We start from the raw sequence: 20,333 nt of genomic DNA, 5'->3' as shown, positions 1-20,333 counted from the left end.
TTTGTATTTGAATAATTTGGATTAGGATGTTGTTCGGTTGTTGTTATCATTTAAACTTCCTAGAGATAGGATTCATTCTGTTTCCTAGGTAGGATAAATGATAAGGTTGATTGTTATCTGTTCATTTGGATTAGTCCTGATGTATTTAAACCATGAACGGTGAAATAAGACGCAAGCAAAATTTATTCCTAAAAATCCTTTCCTTTCTACTTGTTCTTGTTCTTGGAGGGTTGTCACCTCGAATATGACTAATTGTTTCCATTCAGTTGATAGGGTCATAGCATTTGGTATCAGAGCCAAATAACTTCCAACCCACCACCATCCACACGATCAACCACCAACGATGATCGACTGTCTGCTCTAGAAGTCAGTAGCCATTCACTTTGAAGGCAGGTCGATCGATGACCAGCGGGAAGAATTGACAGGAATACGTGAGAGTATAGATGCCTTCTCCAATGCTGTAGCAAAGATGGGACGGCAGCTTGAAGCAAGGGCTGAGCAGACCAATGAAACCAACCAGAATGACAACCGTGGGGATGGTTCCGTTAATCGAAATTGTGGAGAAGGTAGTACTGGAGGACCTACGGGAGGCACACAATCTCGTTTCTCTCGATTAGATTTTCCTCACTTAAATGGGGAAGACTTGACTGGGTAGATTTACAAGGCTGAACAATTTTTTCACCATCAAAGAACAGCAGCCAAAGAGAGGGTGGTGTTGGCTTCATTCCACTTGCAAGATGATGCCTTGCAATGGTATTAATGGTACGAAAAGACACAGCCTAACGTGCAATGGGAGGAATTTAAGCAAGCTTTATGTGTCCACTTGGACCATTTGACTATGAAGATTTTGATGAAGCTCTAGCCAAAGTGCAACAAACTGGGACTGTGCGTGAATATCAAGCACAGTTTGAATGATTAGTAGCAAGGGTTACAAGATTGGCCTCAACGCGCGTTGGTTGGAAGTTACATCAGCGGACTTAAGAAGGAAATTAGTTCAGAAAGTCAAACTTTTCCGTTCAACCACCCTTCTCCACGCCACCAGTTTAGCCCGTTTGCAAGAAGACAAGTTGCAGAGGCTTAAATGTGCGTCATTTCCTTCAAAATCTGCACTACTACCAACACCCAAGCCAGCTCTTTTACCAAGTCCCCTATCTAGATGGAGCAAGGCGGGGTCATCACCGTCCTCTAGTAGCCCTTCATTTAAAACGCTTTTTTGGACAGAGATGCAGGCACGAAGGGATAAGGGATTATGTTACAATTGTGATGAAAAGTTTGGATTGGGACACAGGTGCAAGACATAACAAGTGTTTATTTGGGAAACAGTAGTGGATGCGGAGGAATCTGTTGAAGTGGAGGAAGCAATTAAAGTGGAAGAAGAATAAGCAACTATTCCGAAAATCTCGCTTCATGCTTTGTCTGGTATAACCGCAGCCCAAACTATGCGAGTGACAGGCGTAATTAGAGGGAGGCAATTGCACATTCTCATTGATAGTGGAAGTACTCAAAATTTTGTAGGGCGGAAGTTCACTAGACGAATGGAATGTTGCAAGGCACTGATGGAAGCTTTCCAAGTGATGGTTGCTAATGGAGAGAAACTGCAGTGCGAAGAAGTTTACCTTGCAGTGCCTGTGGAAATCCAAGGCTTCCAGTTTCAAACCAACATGTATCCGTTGGATTTATCAACGTTCAGATGTTGTTTTGGGAATGCAATGGCTACAAAGCCTTGGAAAAATTTTGCATGACTCGAGTAATCTCACTATGGAGTTTTGGAATGAAGACAAAAAGTTTGTGTTGCAAGGAGACAATACGCGGAAGGTGACACACGGCACTATTCAATCCATCCAAGAGCTTCTAGCTAGTGGATTGGAAACCTACGTGATGACTATCAATGGGCCTATCTATGATACTAAGGTGGACTTGGCCTAAGCCCAAACCAAAGAACTTGAGGTATTATTAAAACAATTCTAGCCCATATTTTGCATTCCTAACACACTGCCTCCAAAACCAAAAGAACGAGATCGAAAGGGCTGTGAAGGAGATGTTTTCTACTGGGATTATACAACCAATCTCGAGTCCATTCTCTTCCCCTGTTCTATTAGTGAAAAAGAAGGATGGCTCATGGCGATTTTGTGCCGACAATAGAGATTTAAATCGTGTGACTGTTAAGGATCGATATCCGATTCCTGCCATAGATGAGTTATTTGATGAACTGCATGGTGCGTCGTATTTCACCAAATTGGATCTTAAGTTTGGGTACCACCAGATTCGGGTTCAACTTGAGGATGTTCACAAGACTGCTTTTCGCACTCATGACGATCACTACGAATTTCTTGTCATGCGACTCATGCCATTTGGACCTACCAATGCTCCAGCCATGTTCCAATCATTGATGAATGATAGATTTTGAGCCTTACTACGGAGGTATGTGCTAGTATTTTTTGACGAAATTTTGGTTTATAGTAAAGATTGAGTTGAACATTTATCTCATCTTGAGGAAGTTTTTACCATCTTGTTGCATAACCAATTGTATGTCAACCAATCTAAGTGCCTAATTGGGCAACGGGAAGTGGAGTACTTAGGCCATATCATTAGTGCAGCAGGAGTCTCTGCGGATCCTAAAAAAATCAGCAGTATGAAGGCTTGGCCTATTCCGACAAACACCACCGCTTTCCGTGGATTCCTTGGATTGATCGGTTATTATCGAAAATTTATTCAAGGATACTGCACCATTGCAGCCCCTCTTACCAAGCTCTTGAAGAAGGATGGTTTCCAGTGGTCAAAACAAGCAGAGGAGTCTTTTCTTAATCTCAAGTGCGCCATGGCACAAGCTCCAGTGCTCTCTTTACCGGATTTCTCTAAGCAATTTATTGTTGAAACGGATGCGTCAGGAAGTGGTTTAGGTGCGGTTCTCATGCAAGAAGGCAAACCTGTGGCTTACTTCAGTAAGGCCATCATGGGTAGAGCCTTAGGACGATCTACATACGAGAAAGAGCTCATGGCAATTGTTCATTCAGTCCATCAATGGCGTAATTATTTGTTGGGGCGTCACTTTGGCATTCGAACTGATCATAGCAGCTTGAAATATCTCTTAGAACAGAGGATTGCCATTATGGACTAGCAAAGGTGGATTGCAAAGCTCATGGGATATGATTATGAAATCAAATATTGATCTGGGGGAGAGAATAAAGCAGCAGATGCTCTCTCCAGGATGCATGGAGAGGTGAGTGCTATCACCTATCAACAACCAACGTGGCTTGAAGAGATCCGCAACGAAGCACGCCACAACCCCAAATTTTCAATCATTAAGGAGGCTATGCAAAAGGGGACTTGCAGTGTGCCGGGGCTGGTAGAAGGAGATGGGTTATTATGGAACAAAGGCCGTTTAGTTTTGCTACCAACCTCTTCTCAGAAAAAGGTAGTGATCCATGAGTTTCATGACACACCCATGGGAGGACACTCTGGTATGTTCAGAACTTATAAGAGAATTGCATCCAATTTCTATTGGGTTGGCATGAAAAAGGATATTCAAGATTACATTCGGGGTTGTGATACTTGCCAGCGGAATAAGAGCAACACACTTTCTCCTGCAGGGTTGTTGTAGCCATTGCCAATACCTGACTGTATTTGGGAGGATGTTTCGATGGACTTCATCGACGGCCTGCCAACGTCCAATAGATTCTCAGTTATTTTGGTGGTGGTGGACCGATTGTCTAAATATGGACACTTTATCGCCTTGAAGCATCCTTATTTGGCAAAAACAGTAGCTGCAGTGTTTGTTAAGGAAGTCGTGCACCTTCATGGCATGCAACGCTCAATTGTATCGGATATAGACTTGGTTTTCACGAGCCAATTTTGGGCAGAGTACTTTTGGTTGCAAGGGTCTTAATTGCGTATGAGCTCAACGTACCATACGCAAAGCGATGGGCAAATTGAGGTACTTAACTGCTGCCTTGAGACTTGCCTTTGTTGTTTTGTAGGTACCAAGCAAAAGTAGTGGTTCAAATGGCTACCATGGGCGGAGTATTGGTACAAAACTTCTTGTCACACTGCCACTCACATGACTCCGTTCGAAGCGGTTTATGGAAGAGCACCTGCCATAGTTCACAGTTATGAACACGGATTCACTATAGTAGCTTAGGTTAAGCAATCCATGAAGGAAAGAGATGAAATACTGAAACTCTTGAAGGAAAATTTGGTGATGGCACAAAATCAAATGATGATTAATGAGGATCGACATCGCTGTGAATTGGAGTTTGAACTAGGTGACTTTGTTTAGCTCAGATTGAAACCCTTTCGTCAACTCACTATTCGCACCTGGAGTAATATGAAGCTTTTGCCTCGTTTCTATAGGCCTTACCAGGTGTTGGAGCGGCTCGGGAAGGTGGCTTACAGGTTGGCCTTGCCTCATCAATCACGGATACATCCTGTTTTTCATGTGTCCCAGCTGAAGAAGAAATTAGGAAGCTTTGACCGTGTTGTGCCAGCAGAGTTACCACCAATCAAAGAGGATGGTAGGGTGCTGCTTGAACCTAAAAGAATTATGGATTTTCGCTAGATTAAGTCAGGCAAGAAGATTTTGCAGGAAGCGCTAGTGTAGTGGACTGGCCTTGTTGAAGAGGATGCCACGTGGGAGCACTACACGGATTTACAATGTCAATTTCCTTATCTGAATCTTGAGGACAAGATTCAATTTTTAAGGGAAGGGAATGCTATGTTTGCAGAGCACGTGCATGCCAAGGGAACAAATAATACAAGTTAGTAGCAGTTGAAGATAAATGCCTCAAGTGTTTGTTAGGATTCAGATATATTGGAATTAAGTGATAGTTCGTATTTGAATAATTTGGATTAGGATGTTGTTAGGTTGTTGTTACCATTTAAACTTCCTAGAGATAGGATGCATTCTGTTTCCTAGGTAGGATAAGTGATAAGGTTGATTGTTATCTTTTCATTTGGATTAGTCTTGTTGATGTATTTAAACCATGAACAGTGAAATAAGAGGCAAGCAAATATTATTCCTAAAAATCCTTTCCTTTCTACATGTTCTTGGAGGGTTGTTGCCTCGAATACGGCTAATTGTTTTTGTAAGGGCGGGTTTTGGATCTTAAGTCCAAAAGACAAATGGATTAAGGCCTAAAGAGTCCAATATAATGAATTTGTAGAGAGTAGGCCAAAAAGTTAGGTTTCAATGAGTGGACAACGCCCTCCATGGGCTTAAAAATAGCAAGAGAGCGAGTGGAAGCAATGAATAGACAAATGTGGTGCACAGAAATTCTTCCTCGACAATGTCCGAGGAGAGTAGTTCTTGAATATATTTCATTTAGATTTGATTACAGTTGCTATTCTTAATGCTACAGTGTTTCCTTTACAGGTTTTTTGATCCCTTGTCCCTGGAGGGTCTTCTACACTATATAGCTCCCTTCAGATGATTTTAACCCTCCATTTGTTGATCATCCAGATCACCACTTGAGTGCTTGTCCCATCAAACGCCTTCCCAAACCTCTCATGAGTTGTGACAGCCAAGACAGCACTATTTAGGGGTCTTCTCCACGTAAATGCAGCTAGAAGGTTTGGTGGGATGCATTAAATGTGGTGGCAACCACCATTCCTTCAGTCATGTCAGGACTAACCCCTCCTTGAAACTCTTTCTTCGCAGTATGATCTCCTCTGATTACGTGCCACTAGCGTGGCCTTGCCATCCGAGCGTGTGGCCTCCTCGGTGCGATAATGACCTTCTCGGCCATGGGTATAACATGTGGCGCACACACCTTATTGGAATTCTTGTACCCACAATTTCCATTCAATTGATCGGATCATAGCATATCTGAGTTTATTTCTTAATCTGTGATGTCTCGTCTCTCTCACTACTGTCTTTTTTTTTTTTTTTGATGGAACTGGTGTGTCTCTTTGTTTTTTCCTTTATCCTTATTTTTTAAAAGTTTTTTTCTACTTTAGCTTAAGTTACAAGCACACTTCTTTTAATCTATATATTACTAAAAGCTGAAGCATAGCGTTTAATGTTACTGTGCTCATATTGAGTCACATCAATATCCACGTCATTATCCTTTTTCTTTTTAATTTTCCTATAATTGTTTTTTAACATTTACTTTTTTTTTTTTTAATAATTGCACTTTCTCTAACCTTTCTCATTCCTTTACCTTTTCATCTCCCCCCTACCCTCAACCTTAATATCACTTTTCATCTTTCTTTATTTTGTCTCTTCATCTTTTCCTCCCTTACATTTTCATCTTCCTACTACCCTCAATCTTAATGTTACTATTCATCTTTTCATTCATTTTCCTTTATTTTGTCTCTTCATATTCACACCATCTTTTATAAATTTGTTATTCTCTCTTCCATTATTTGCATAGTTTTCCATCACAAAAAGGTTGTTTCTCCCTCCCTCTCTCTCTCTCTCTCTCTCACACACACACACACACACACACACACACAATAATTTTTGGAGTATTTTTTTTTTCCTGCATCTCTGTTTAAGTTGATAAATTTTTGTGTTTGTTATAACTCTACATTGGGTTGGTACGATTTAGTTTTGTGTTTTAAGTTTTTTTTTTTATTCTCTTTGATTGTAAAATATTATACTATTGCGATATAAAAAAAATTAAAAAAGATAATATATAAGAATATAATATATATTATTCTATTACATAACATGATTTGGGTAATTTGGTGTTTATTGTTATATATACATATACATATATATATATATATATATATATTACAGTATATTTTTACTTTTTTAATCTTTTCATCTTATTTTATTCAATATTTAAACTTAGTCACATCCTCCATATAATTAAATTATTTATATTTTCTTTTTTTAAATTAAACATATAATATTTTATTTAAATTTAAATAAATTAAATTGTACTCACTTTTTTTAACATTTACATTTTCTTCAACTTTAAGCGTAGCGTTTAATATTACTGTGCTCACATTGAGTCATGTCAGCATTCATGTCATTATTCTTTTTCTTTTTTTTTCCAATTTTCCTATAATTGTTTTTTAACATTTACTTTTTTTTTTATTTTAATAATTGCACTTTCTCCAGCCTTTCTCATGCCTTTATTTTATCATCTCCCCACTAACCTCAAATTTAATATCACTTTTTTATCTTTCTTTATTTTGTCTCTTTATCTTTCCATTCCTTACCTTTTCATCTCCCCACTACCCTCAACCTTAATGTTACTATTCATTTTTCCATTCATTTTCCTTTATTTTGTCTCTTCATATTTACACCATCTTCTATAAATTTGTTATTCTCTCTTCCGTTTTTTGCATAGTTTTCCATCACAGAAAGGTTTTTTCTCCCTCCCTCTCTCTCTCTCTCTCACACACACACACACACACACACACAATAATTTTCGGAGTATTTTTTTTTTTTCTTGCATCTCTACTTAAGTTGATAAATTTTTGTGTTTGTTATAACTCCATGCTGGGTTGGTACGATTTAGTTTTGTGTTTTAAGTTTTTTTTTTGTTCTCTTTGATTGTTAAATATTATACTATTGCGTTATAAAAAAGTTAAAAAGATAATATATAAGAATATAATATATATTATTCTATTACATAACATGGTTTGGGTAATTTGGTGTTTATTGTTATATATATATATATATATATATATATATATTTACTTTTTTAATCTTTTCATCTTATTTTATTCAATATTTAAACTCAGTCACATCCTCCATATAATTAAATTATTTATATTTTCTTTTTTTAATTAAACATGTAGGGGCACGATTTTTATCGACCCAAGGATGACATTGGGCTCGTATGTAATGGGCCCGAACAATACAATTTATAGAGAGTGGGCTTGAAAGGCTTGCCCTTGGTCGCCGGATAGCTGTCTGGTCATGATTTTTATGGAAACTCATACGAAGGTAGGTTTGGTATGAATAGCTAAGCCTTACATCGATGTAGCTTGGAGGGTTTGAGTCCTCGGACTTAGTCCGAGGAGCATCACATTCTTGCCATTCTCCTTTTTGTAGGATTTTTTATCCTCCTCCCTTTTCTCTTGGCTTTCTTTCCCTTTTATACTAGTGTTTACTTCCCATTTTGTGTTCACGTGTAAGTTTTGCTTTTTGAGGTATAGACTTGTTCTATCAATCCATACATCCGAGTGGTTGGGGGTGGTTGGGAAAGGTTAAATAGCATGGTTTGAAGTATGGGCCTGTTAGATGCAGGGCTCCATACTGTGGCGTTGGCAATTTTCTCCCTTGTCCTGCCCCTGTACTGAGTTTGTCCTTTTCTTCAGGCGTTTTGTGAGGTGTTGAGCGTGAGATCATCCTCGGCCACATCCTTGGGCCTTTGTGGGGCTTTCATCATACGTCCTCGGCAATAGGGCTCCTCGGCCTGAGCTTTGGGCCCTGAATATAAAGTAGGCTAGGACCTCAGATTTCGGGCCCCACAAAACATATAATATCTTATTTAAATTTAAATAAATTAAATTGTACTCACTTTTTTTAACATTTAATGTGGGGACTATGGTCCAAAATAATGTATTGGGCCTTGGGCCTTGGGCCTTGTCTGAGGACACTAACAAGTCCGAGGAGAGAAACACGACTTAGATGATCTACGTTACAAGCCTCATCAGTAGGAAACAATGGGAAGAAGGTCTGAGGAGGAACTCCTCCTCGGACACGGCAGACCCATACCAAGTGTATACTTAAGCCGTTGAAGTACGCCACTTGAACACGTGAAAAGGAAGAGAACTCAAAATATTTAAGGAAAAACTGCCATCACCACATTAAATGCACTGCAGCTACTTTTCTAGCTGCATTAATGTGGAGAAGACCCCTGGACAGTGTTGTCTTGGCTGTCACAACTCACAGAGGACTGAAAGGGGTGTCTGATGGAATGGGTGCTCAAGTGGGGGTCCAGGTGATCAACAAGTGTAAGGTCCAGATGATCAGAAAGAGTTTATATAATGTGGAAAAACCTCCATGAAGAGAGGAGAGGAAAAAAAGAAGAAGAGAATATTGTAGCATGTTAAAGAACCCTAATGTGGTGATCTGTATTTATAAGTAAAATTCTAGTCTCCTCGAACGGAAGGTCCTTTGATCATAATAGCTTTTATTCGTGTCTGATTGCTTCTTAACCCCATGCAAGCCGTTGCTCACTCATCTAAACCTAGTTCTTTGACCCATACTCTACAAAATTCATTGTATTAGGCTTTTTGGACCAGGATTCCATACAGTTCGGGCTTGGGCTCCAAACGTTGTCCCTACATTTACACTTTCTCTAACCATTCTCTTTCCATTTACATTTTCATCTCCCCACTACCCTCTTTCTTATTATCACTCTTCATCTTTCCCTTTATTTTGTTTTTTCTTATTGTTATCCTTTTAGTATAAATTTGGCATTCTCTTTTCCATTATATGCATAATTTTTCTTCACAAAAAAAAATTATTTCTCTCTCTCTCTCAATTTTTGGTGATATATATATATATATATATATATATATATATATATATATTTTGCATCTCTGCTTTAGGTTGAGAAATTTTTTTGTTTTTTAGAACTCTAGTTTAAGTTGATGCGATTCATTTTTTTTTTTTTTTTTTCACTTTGGTTGTTAAATTTTATCATATTGCATTGTAAAGAATTAAAGATAGTATATAAGAATGTAATATTATAATATTACATAATATGATTTAAATAATTTGGTATTTATTTAAAGATAATTAATTAGGTGTTTATTGTTATATCTTTTATTTTTACTTTTTTCCTTCTCATATTATTTTATTCAACATTATTATTATTATTATTATTATTGTTTTTGAATTAATATATTAGATTGTATATTTTTTAAAAGTCAATATATTAACTTGAAAGAAAATGAAAAACCAACTATTAACCAATAATAACTAAAACAATAATATTATCACGTGCAACGCATGGGTCTACGACTAGCAAAATAATAAAAATTGGACTTTTCAACGCTTGTTCAACAATCTAATTTATGTGAGAAATATTAAAGTGTGGCCTAGACCTCATAAGGACCATGCACCCAACCTAATAAACATTAATAATTGATAATGTGTCTTTTTTAGGTTAATAATTGACACTGTGTTTTTTTTTCTTTAACATTTGTTTAATTAATCCAATAAATTATCATTAGTAATTTTATTGTGACTTGTGCGATTTGTTTGGCCTTTTTTAGACTAATTTATGACACAATAGAACTATTCAATATAGAATAACCAACATTTATTTGATTTGTATTTGTAGATTATGAGAAAATTAATTGCAATGTTTGATTTTTTTCAAAAGAAAAAATAAAAATTATTTGCAAGCCAATGTTGATGTTCAAACATTGCTAAACCCTATTATTAATGTTTCAATTTTTGAAAATTCTTCAAAGAAAATTGAAAAATCACCACAGTACCAAGTCTGAATCTAACTTTGGCTTTATATTTCGGCCCCTACAAATTCGAGTCTTGGTTCTGTCCTTGTACTAAATTATCAAAAAGGAAAAGCGTACCTCAATTATTCATTGTAGGACTAAACTATCAAGGGTTGTGTTAACGGGTACTGTGCCCGTTAAGCACACATTTTTTTAAAAAAAATTGTCTTCTTTATCAATTTAGCTTACTTTTGCAGTTTATAAGTACTATTTTAGAATATTTTTTACTTTTTTTGACAAATATTTTTTGTTTTTTTCTGCCTTTCACCAGCACCTTTTAGAATATTTTTTACTTTTTCTGACAAATATTTTTTGTTTTTTTCTGCCTTTCACCAGCACCGAGCGGTGCTGGTTAACATTCTCCAATTATCAAAAAGGAAAAGTGTACCTCAATTATTCGTTGCAGGACTAAATTATCAAAAAGGAAAAGTGTTCCTCAATTATTCGTTGTAGGCTTGTAGCTATCTTGTTTTGTATTGTACTTCTCAGAAAATCAAATCTACTGTACTGTTAGGACAAACTTCCATATACCGTTGAAAACGATATACTTTGTATCGTTTATTGCGGGAAGGTTATTTTCTCCTTAAACTATATATATATAAACTCTTTAAAAAGCTTTTAATAATCTAGTGAGCAAGGATTTTTTTTTTTTTTTTTTTTTTGAGGTTTAAAAGATAAAAAAAATTTCATGCAAACTTTAGAGTTCACGAAACCAATTTTTAGCTTGAAATTTGTGATAAATGGGAATAAAGATATCTTAATTTATTTCTTCGTCCAAACACAGAATTAAGTCAGATTCTTTGCTTGCCATTTTCAGTTTGATATACGTGTATCTATGAATATATGTACTTTTAAGACAGCGTAACTCTATATTGAGTTTGAGTGATGAAGGCATTACAAATTATACTGCCAAATATCTAAAACTAATAAATTGACGGAGCAATAAAATGATTGGTGCCAATTTTTTAAAATAATATAAATGAATGTTCTAATAATTTTTTTTTTTTTGATTGTTAACATCTTAGTTTGTAAGGTTTATATCATAAAATTTGTAGCATCTTTGCATTATTTAACGCATATTACTCTTTCATAATCTCTCAAAAAAAAATATTACTCTTTCATATATATATATATATATGTATAAACCCCATGACTCCACAACCCTAAGTTCTTTCACTTATTTGTAATTTCCTATGTAGCATCTTGGGGTCATTTTTAAAGGATTACTTCCAATAATTATCTTTTGTTTTGTTTGTTTGGTTTTTTTTTTTTTTTTGGGTGAAATTATCTGTGTATGAGTAGATATGAGGCTAGACACACCTGAACAAGTGTTCTATAAGCTTTGGACACCCACATTTAAAAAAAAAGTTGTTCTACTAAGTAACAAGCCCTTAATTTGCTATTCATAAGGTTGTAAATGAGCTAAGTTTTGTTGAATATTGAATGTTCAAATTTGGCTTGACAACAAAAGTAAAATGTTTAAACGTGGCTCAAGCTCGAACCAAGTTAACAAACAGTGTTCAAGATTGCGCTTGTCAAAAAGTTCAAAAACTTGAGAGCACGGCTTGGCTCTTGATTCATTAGTCAAGTTGAGCTTGAGCCAAATATCATGCTCAAGCTCAAGCTCAATATTAAGCTCTTGATCTTGAGATCCAACACAAATATGTTACCAAGCACATATTATCATCAAATCCATTTGGTTTGTATGAGTGGTCTTAACTCTCAACGCCTAATTAATTCAAGGCTTAGTGAGATATTTGTTTATTTTTTAAGCCCATATCAAGTTTATATCAACCCTAGGCTAGACATGTTTTATTGAGCCCTATTGTTTACAACTTGTTCATGATCAATTTTTTTGCTTGAGCTCAGCTTGTTTATTAAACAAGTCTAAAATTGAGTCTCAAACTTGATTTTTTCATAAACAAACAAATATAATGTGCCTTAAGCACTGCTAAAATTTTTACCCCATGACCACTGCCTTGAGTCGTTGGCAGCCAGCACTCAATCTTTGAACCTAGGTGGGATGACTCTGACTGTGAATGACTGAGGAAATGAGCTTCCAATGACATATTTTTGGAAGCTTTGGAGGTTATTTAGTTCATGATATAATGTTTTCCCCCAAACTTGAATGTGCGCTTGTTAGTTGTTTTATAATTAATTGGTTGAAATTTGAGTTACTGGAGAACACACACCAGTCACCATATGCTTGATGGGAAGGCCATTTTTCATGTCTTTCTTGTATTGCTCTCATTAGATAGGCCTATTAAGTATTAGCAGCAACTCAAGATGCCATTTTGATGTTAATAAACAATTGTAATTTTGAGCATCATCCATGACAAACCTTTCACTGATAAGCTTCTTGAATATATGACAGATTTTTGGCTTATGGGGAGTCGGTGCTTTGCCCAAAATTTGCTAAGAGGTGTTCAACTGTTAGTAAGGGGTTTGATGGCAGTTAACTTATGAAAGGCTATGTTGTGGTTGAATGCAAATTCTGCGGATCAAGGTTGGAGAAGAGTGGAGATATGTTATATTTATTGATGTTGACAATATTAATAATGGATGAATGAGGTTCATGAAATTTCCCCCCTTCCCTAACAATTAGGTTAAAATATTTTTTTAGTCCATGACTTTTGATTTTCTTTTATAAACTTTAAAAATATTCAATTTTATCTCTAAATTATTAAAAATGTTACACTTTTTGTCCTTAAACTATAATAAACTAAAATAAAAAATTTCATCCCAAAACTGTTGGAAAAAGTTCTTTTAAATGAAGTGTTATGATTTCAAAAGACTAGGATGAAAACATAACATTTTTTTAAAAAAAATTGGGGATGACAAATGAGCTCCATGCAAACTTTTAGGAACAGAAACAATATTTTAGCATAAAATTAATTATTAATTGGGTTTATAATGATCAAATATTAATTTCTTCATCAGAACACTGGGTTAAGTCAAAGTCTGTTTACCATTTCCAATTTCATGTACGCGTAACTATAAATTTATATACTTTGAAGTCAAAGTCAATTTGAATTCTTCTCAAAAAAAAAAAAAAAAAAAAAAACACCAAGCTAATATCATCCTCAGGACCTCAGATAACCATAACCACTGTAAAATAAACTACCCTCACAAAAACTCCATAAGAATGTTTCTTTCTCAAAAGATTCTCTTACAACTCTCTCTTCTCTTACTTCTCCATTTCTCTGCACTTGTCCTTCTCTCATTAGCTTACACTGTTCCTGATAAGTATTTCATCAACTGTGGGGCAAGTTTCAACACCACCATCAATGATAGCAGGGTCTTTGTCGGTGACCAAAATTCCTGTTCTTTCTCAACTGGAAAAAGTGAAAATGTCACGAGCAGTAACTCATCAACGGCTCCAGTTCTCTATCAAAGAGCAAGAATTTACAGGCAGCCATGTTCATATAAGTTTGAAATCAATCAGAATGGTACATACTTAGTACGCCTTCATTTCTTTGTTTTCTTGTCACCTGCTGCTAATCTATCTGATGCTCTATTCAATGTTTCGGCTTCTGGGTTTTCACTTTTAACCAATTTCAGCATCCGAAATAGTAGTAGTTCTCCATTGATTAAGGAATTCTTGCTGAACATCGCAGAAGGAGAATTTGGAATCCACTTTATACCTTCTCAAGAGTCTTCTTTGGCTTTCATAAACGCCATAGAAGTCTTTCTTGCCCCTGAGAGCTTCATCCCTGATAGTTCTCCTCGCGTTACTTCTTCTGGAAGTAATGGCAATTACAGTGCTCTCCACTCTCAGGTTCTACATACAATCTATAGGATCAACGTTGGAGGTCCCATCATTGAACATGATGAGTTGTGGAGGAAATGGATACCAGATGGTAGTTACTTTTTCAATCCCCCAGAAGCTGCAACGAATGTGTCTTATTTCGGAGCAATCAATTACCAGCCAGAACAGGTCACTAAGTATATTGCCCCAGCTCTTGTGTATCAGACAGCCAGACTATTGAATATAGACAATAGCAGCAATTCCAGTTTCTTAAATTTAACTTGGGGTTTTCCTGTCACAAAGAATGCTACACACCTTGTTCGGGTCCATCTCTGTGACATAGTAACCAAACCAACTAATGGCTTGTGGTTCCCTTCTGACTTGTGGTTTAATCTCTCAATCTATAGAAACTTTGGTAAGAGGATTGATCCATATAATATATCTCACGAGCTGGATGCACCATTTCACTTTGATTTTGTGGTTGACTCAGATGATTCAGGATTTCTAAATGTTAGTATAGTCCCACGGCAGGACTCTCACATGCATTATGCCTTTTTGAATGGGTTGGAGATTATGGAGTTCATGAAGGAATCAGGTTCCATTCCCAAGGAATGTGAATCAAAGAACCACACATGTAAAATAAAAGAATCAAAGAAGAATCACTCAGGTAAAATAGAAGAATCAAAGAACTGCCCCCCTTTAATCATTGTTCTTGTTAGTAGTGGGGCATTTGTCATTATGGTTATAGTAGTGGTGTTGGCTTTGAAATGCAGGAAAGGAGTGTCTGATCAAAGTTCGGCAGTGCTTCTTTATGGAGGGACAAGTTTTAACAAGAAGTTAACTGAAAGAAGTGTTGATGCGACTCTCCCTCCTAATCTAAACCTCAGTCTAAGGATATCTTTTGCTGAGATAAAGTATGCAACTAAGAACTTCAATGCAAAGTTTTTGGTTGGTGAGGGTGGATTTGGGAAAGTATACAAAGGAACTCTTCGGAGTGGAATGAAAGTGGCTGTAAAAAGAAGTGAACCAGGCCATGGGCAGGGTCTTAAGGAATTCCAAACGGAGATCATAATCTTATCTCAAATCCGCCATCGCCATCTTGTTTCTTTGATAGGGTACTGTGATGAAGGGTCTGAGATGATATTGGTATATGAGTTCATGGAAAAGGGGACTCTAAGAGATCAGCTCTATCATTCAAATGGCAATCCTGAGAGATCATCTTTGCGATTTGAATTATCTTGGAGGCAAAGACTTGAAATTTGCATTGGAGCAGCAAAGGGGCTACATTACTTACACACTGGTCCTGCTGGAGGGATCATTCACCATGATTTGAAGTCATCAAACATTTTGCTTGATGAAGATTATGTGGCTAAAGTCGGTGACTTTGGCCTTTCAAAGTCAGGCGTTTCTGATACAGATCATTTCACCATGGGAATAAAGGGTAGTTTTGGTTATCTTGATCCAGAATACTTTAGCACACTACAGTTTACAGCAAAATCAGATGTGTACTCATTTGGAGTAGTACTTTTTGAAGTTCTTTGTGCCAGACCAGCTGTTGACAACTCGCTTCTGAGTGAGCAGGTGAGCTTGGCTGAATGGGGGATGCTGTGGCAAAGGAAAGGCCAACTTGAGGAAATTATTGATCCATTGCTTGTTGGTAAGATCAAGCCTAGTTCATTGAAAAAGTTTGGTGAAACTGCTGAGAAGTGTTTGAAGGCAAATGCTGCTCAGAGGCCTGTTATGCATGAAGTGTTACGGGACTTGACATTTGCACTGCAGCTTCAAGAAATTACAATTCACAGAGAGCCACATGAAGATAGTTCAACAAGTACTTCATTGGAGTTACAGTTGCCTGCTATTTGTCATTTGCCTTCCACTAGAACCCTGATTGAGGAGGATGATGGTTCAAATACAACAGCTAGTGAAGTCTCAGCCCCCGTTGAGGATTGATGGTGCCAGATAGTCTCCACTAGTTTTAGGTACATAATAGTTCATAGGTTCTGTTTGTGGCTTCTCATCACCATAAAATTGTAATATTATTGATGTAGTACTGAATATGAGTTTCAATTTGTGTTATTTGTTAAAATTTTATATAAATTTCCGAATCTTAGATTTTAAGGATTTATTTTATAGGTTTCAATTGTATTATTTACTTTAAGGTTTTCCTAGTCAAAATAGGGTCCTAATAAATTAGCTAATCTTAGGAACATCATTACTTGGGAATTGAGATTTTATTTGTAAAATGAAAATTATAACTCATACTTTAAAAAAAAAAATTATTTATTTTATGGTTGTCTCTCCTGTCTCTCACCAACTCCCATGTGTTGTCCCTCCTTTCTCTTTGTTGAGTGCCATAGCAAATTTCTATTTTCACCGAAATTCGAAATGGTGAGTTTTGCTCACCACAATGAAATGTGAAACAGTGTGCTTTTCAAGTGTGAACAAGTGAGTTTTTGGCTTGCCAAAAAGACTGGACAACAAAACAATACTCAAAAGTCTTTCTAATATATGTAATAGAAATCTCAAATAGCATAACCGAATGAATCAACTCTCACTTTCCTTCATTATCCAGGTACTAATACAAAACACTTGAGAGATCAGAATTCAAAAAGTAAATAAAATTGTTAGGACTATTGATTCTGCTTATGATACGGTTTTGATGGCTCCAAAAAAATTTGAACTTCAAAAATTTAAGGAAAAAGTATACTTAGAAACTTCCTCCAACACACTAAGTAGGTTTTAAAAAGACCATCAACATGACTTTTTAAATGAGTCTTGTGATATGTTTAAAAATATAAGTGAATAGTTTTATAAATCGTCATGTAGTGAGATAAACCATATCCAGCAAACTGGTTTGAAGGAAAACCATATCCAAAAATTAAAAATTATGGCTTCATTAGATTTTAAGAGCTACTTAGCTATTAATAATACTAGCTGAGAACCCGTGCATTGAGCGTGATAATAATTTTTATGGTAGTTTTATTAATTTTTTTTTTTTTACAATTTAAACTAATTTAATAAAGAATAATGTATTTCATAATCATATTTTTATTTATTATAGGAACAATCATAAATGTAATATAAGAACAATCATAAATCATAAATATAAATTTTGTCGTACCAAAATGAAAATAATACAATTTTTCTCAGAAATTCAAAAGGCAAGTTAACAAAAATATTCATTTTTTAATCAACGTTATTTATAACATTTTGTGAATCATTAAAAAGAATATAAAATTTGGAAATTATTCTTTTAGTTTTAAACAAACTTTCTTAAACTTTTTATTTTTTGCCTACAATCCAAAACACCAAAAAATGTAACTAAAGAGGAAGAATATTGGAGGTGACGGATCATAATTTATAGATGACGGGTCCATTTGGATGGGCTTGACGGATCAGGATATGTGGGCTGGAAATGGACGGATCCGGTATGAACGGACCAAGGTAGATGGATCAAAGGGCCACGTGGTGCCAACTTGGTCATTATATGGTTTCCAAGGAATCTTAAATGGAAATGACTTGCATCTCACATTAACCCTAACCCAAAGAATCCTAACATGAATAGAATTCTGATACGAAGAAGATTCTGGAAGACACGCCCATTAATGAGGATCTTCCCTATATGAAAAAGACTTGTTGCGCAAGCATAGGAGTCTGATTCTACACTACTATAATTAGAAAACAGGTACGCTGAATTGACCCGCTTTGGTACTCTAGAGTTGTGAGAAATTCTAACTTGACCTTCGGAGGGTATTTGGTCGACACCATACCGGTACTCTCTTTTAGGTCTTCTCTGTTGCGCAAGTATTGTTTCGAGCGCGCGAGGACTGTGTGACTCACTAGTGATTTTTCGGCATCATCATTTGGTGCCGTCTGTGGGAAAGACAACGACTTGTAAGCCATACAAACGCTTCCCGGACAAAGAGTTGCATGGTACTTACTCGCTTGATGGCAACCACCAACGTTCAGGGAGACGAGTCACGACCCATTGCCTTGGAGAGACAGGTCCAAACCCTCACAGCAGCGGTGGAACGCCTTACCAAACAAAACGAAGTCCTAAAGGAACAGCTACGACAGAAGAACACAGCCACGGGTATCCAGGAGGAGGATCAAGAAGGGACCAGGGCTGAACGAAGAGACTAAGAGGGGCCGGAAGGAAGTAATGCCCTAAGCAAACCAGAAAGGTAGGACATGAGTCGTCCATCAACTGTTGATACAGCTCCCCCCCCCCCCCCCCCCACATTGTTGCGGATATGCAGATGATGAGAGAATGGATGGACTTCATGATGAACGCGCTTAAGGGGAGAGTGTCCAGTGATCTCACGATCTGGTTCACCGAACTGATTCATCATTCACCATGTCCGTCAACTCTTTCCCCCTTCCACCAAAGTTTCGTATGCCGTAAGTGGAAAACTATGACGGAAACAAAGACCAGCTAGATCATTTGGAGTCTTTTAAGAACCTCATGCATCTTCAGGGGGTACCTTACAAGATCATGTGCAGAGCCTTCCCTACCACGTTGAAGGGCCTCGCAAGGATCTGGTTCAGCAGGTTGACGCCCAACTCCATTAGTTCCTTCAAGGAGTTAAGCGCCCAATTCGCATCGCATCTCATCGGGGGACACAGGTATAAAAAGTCTACTGCATGCTTGATGAACATTAAGCAGCGAGAGGATGAGATGCTGAGGTCCTACATCACCCGTTTTAACAAGGAAGTGCTCTCGATTGACGAGGATGACGACAAGATCCTCGTAGCAGCCTTCACGAACGGACTACGGAAGGGTAAGTTTTTATTCTCCTTATACAAGAATGACCCGAAAACCATGTCGGATGTACTTTACAGGGCCACCAAGTACATGAATGTTGAAGATACGCTACTGGCACACGAAGAGAAACCCAAAAAGAGGGAGAGGCAAGAGGAAGCCCGATAGGATAGGGGTAGGACGATGGCCAGAATAGGAGATAAGAGAGATGATCGACGATCCAAGGCCTCGACTGGGAGGTTCACAAACTTCACCCCCCTGAACACCCCGATTGATCAGGTCCAGATGCAGATCAAAGACGAAGGAGCCTTGACCTTCCCAGGAAAGTTGAAGGGTAATCCCAGCAAGAGGCCAAGGGATAAATATTGCTGCTTCCATCGAGACCACGGTCACGACACTTCTGATTGCTATGACTTGAAGCAGTAGATAAAGGCTCTGATTAGGCAAGGGAAGTTGCAAAAATTCGTCAGCAAGGAAGGCACGGAACAAAACCAAGGAGCACCAGCTCTAAGAGAAAACGAGCGACCAAGGCCACCCATGGGAGACATAAGGATGATCACAGGGGGTAGCACTTCTAGTTCCTCTAAGAAGGCCTGAAAGGCATACTTACGGATGGTTCAGAATATTCAACTAATGGGGTACTCCCCGAAGATGGTGCGAGTTGACAATCTCGTAATTGGATTCACGGAGGAAGATGTCCGACGTCTCCACCACCCATATGATGATGCCTTCGTGGTCAGTATACGGGTAGGAGACTATAATACCTACAGGGTGTTGGTAGACAACGGAACCTCTGCTGATATTTTGTACTATCCAGCCTTTCAACAAATGAGAATAGAGAAGGAACGATTGATCCCAACCAATGCCCCACTCGTAGGGTTTGGAGGAACAAAGGTGTACCCACTAGGTGCGGTCACCCTACCAGTAATAGTTGGAGATTACCCTCAGCAGATCACGAGGGATGTAACCTTCCTAGTCGTTGACTGCTCGTCCGCATACAATGCCATACTAGGGCGTCCTACTTTGAATTCGTGGAAGGCTGTAACATCAACCTACCATGTAATGATCAAGTTCCCTATAGAGTATGGGGTAGGAGAAGTAAGAGGCGACCAGGTAGCAGTGCGTGAATGCTACATTGCGATGCTAGAAATGGATGACCACCAACAAACCATATGCATAGAAGAACAGCGAATGGCAGAGCCTATGGAAGAATTAGAGGAAGTAACCCTTGACAACTCCAGACCTGAGCGGACGACTAGAGTGGGTACATTGACTAGTCAGTCGGTTCGTCACGAACTCACGACGTTTCTAAAAGAGAATCAGGATGTATTCGCTTGGAGTCACGAGGACATGCTGGGGATTGACGCTTCAATCATTGTTCACAGATTGAATGTGTTG

The 20,333-nt window shown here is 37.5% G+C and overlaps 1 pseudogene; it reads left to right on the top strand.

Moving 5' to 3' along the window:
- Positions 1–13,482: 13,482 nt before the first annotated feature.
- The window catches only part of LOC126716994 (probable receptor-like protein kinase At5g24010), an 80,983-nt pseudogene continuing 74,132 nt past the window's right edge, over positions 13,483–20,333 (top strand).

This window comes from Quercus robur, chromosome 3 (assembly GCF_932294415.1).
Source record: "Quercus robur chromosome 3, dhQueRobu3.1, whole genome shotgun sequence".
Taxonomy (NCBI): Eukaryota; Viridiplantae; Streptophyta; class Magnoliopsida; order Fagales; family Fagaceae; genus Quercus; species Quercus robur.
The sequence above is the reverse complement of the archived record's forward strand: the minus strand, read 5'-3'. Positions and strand labels throughout refer to the sequence as shown.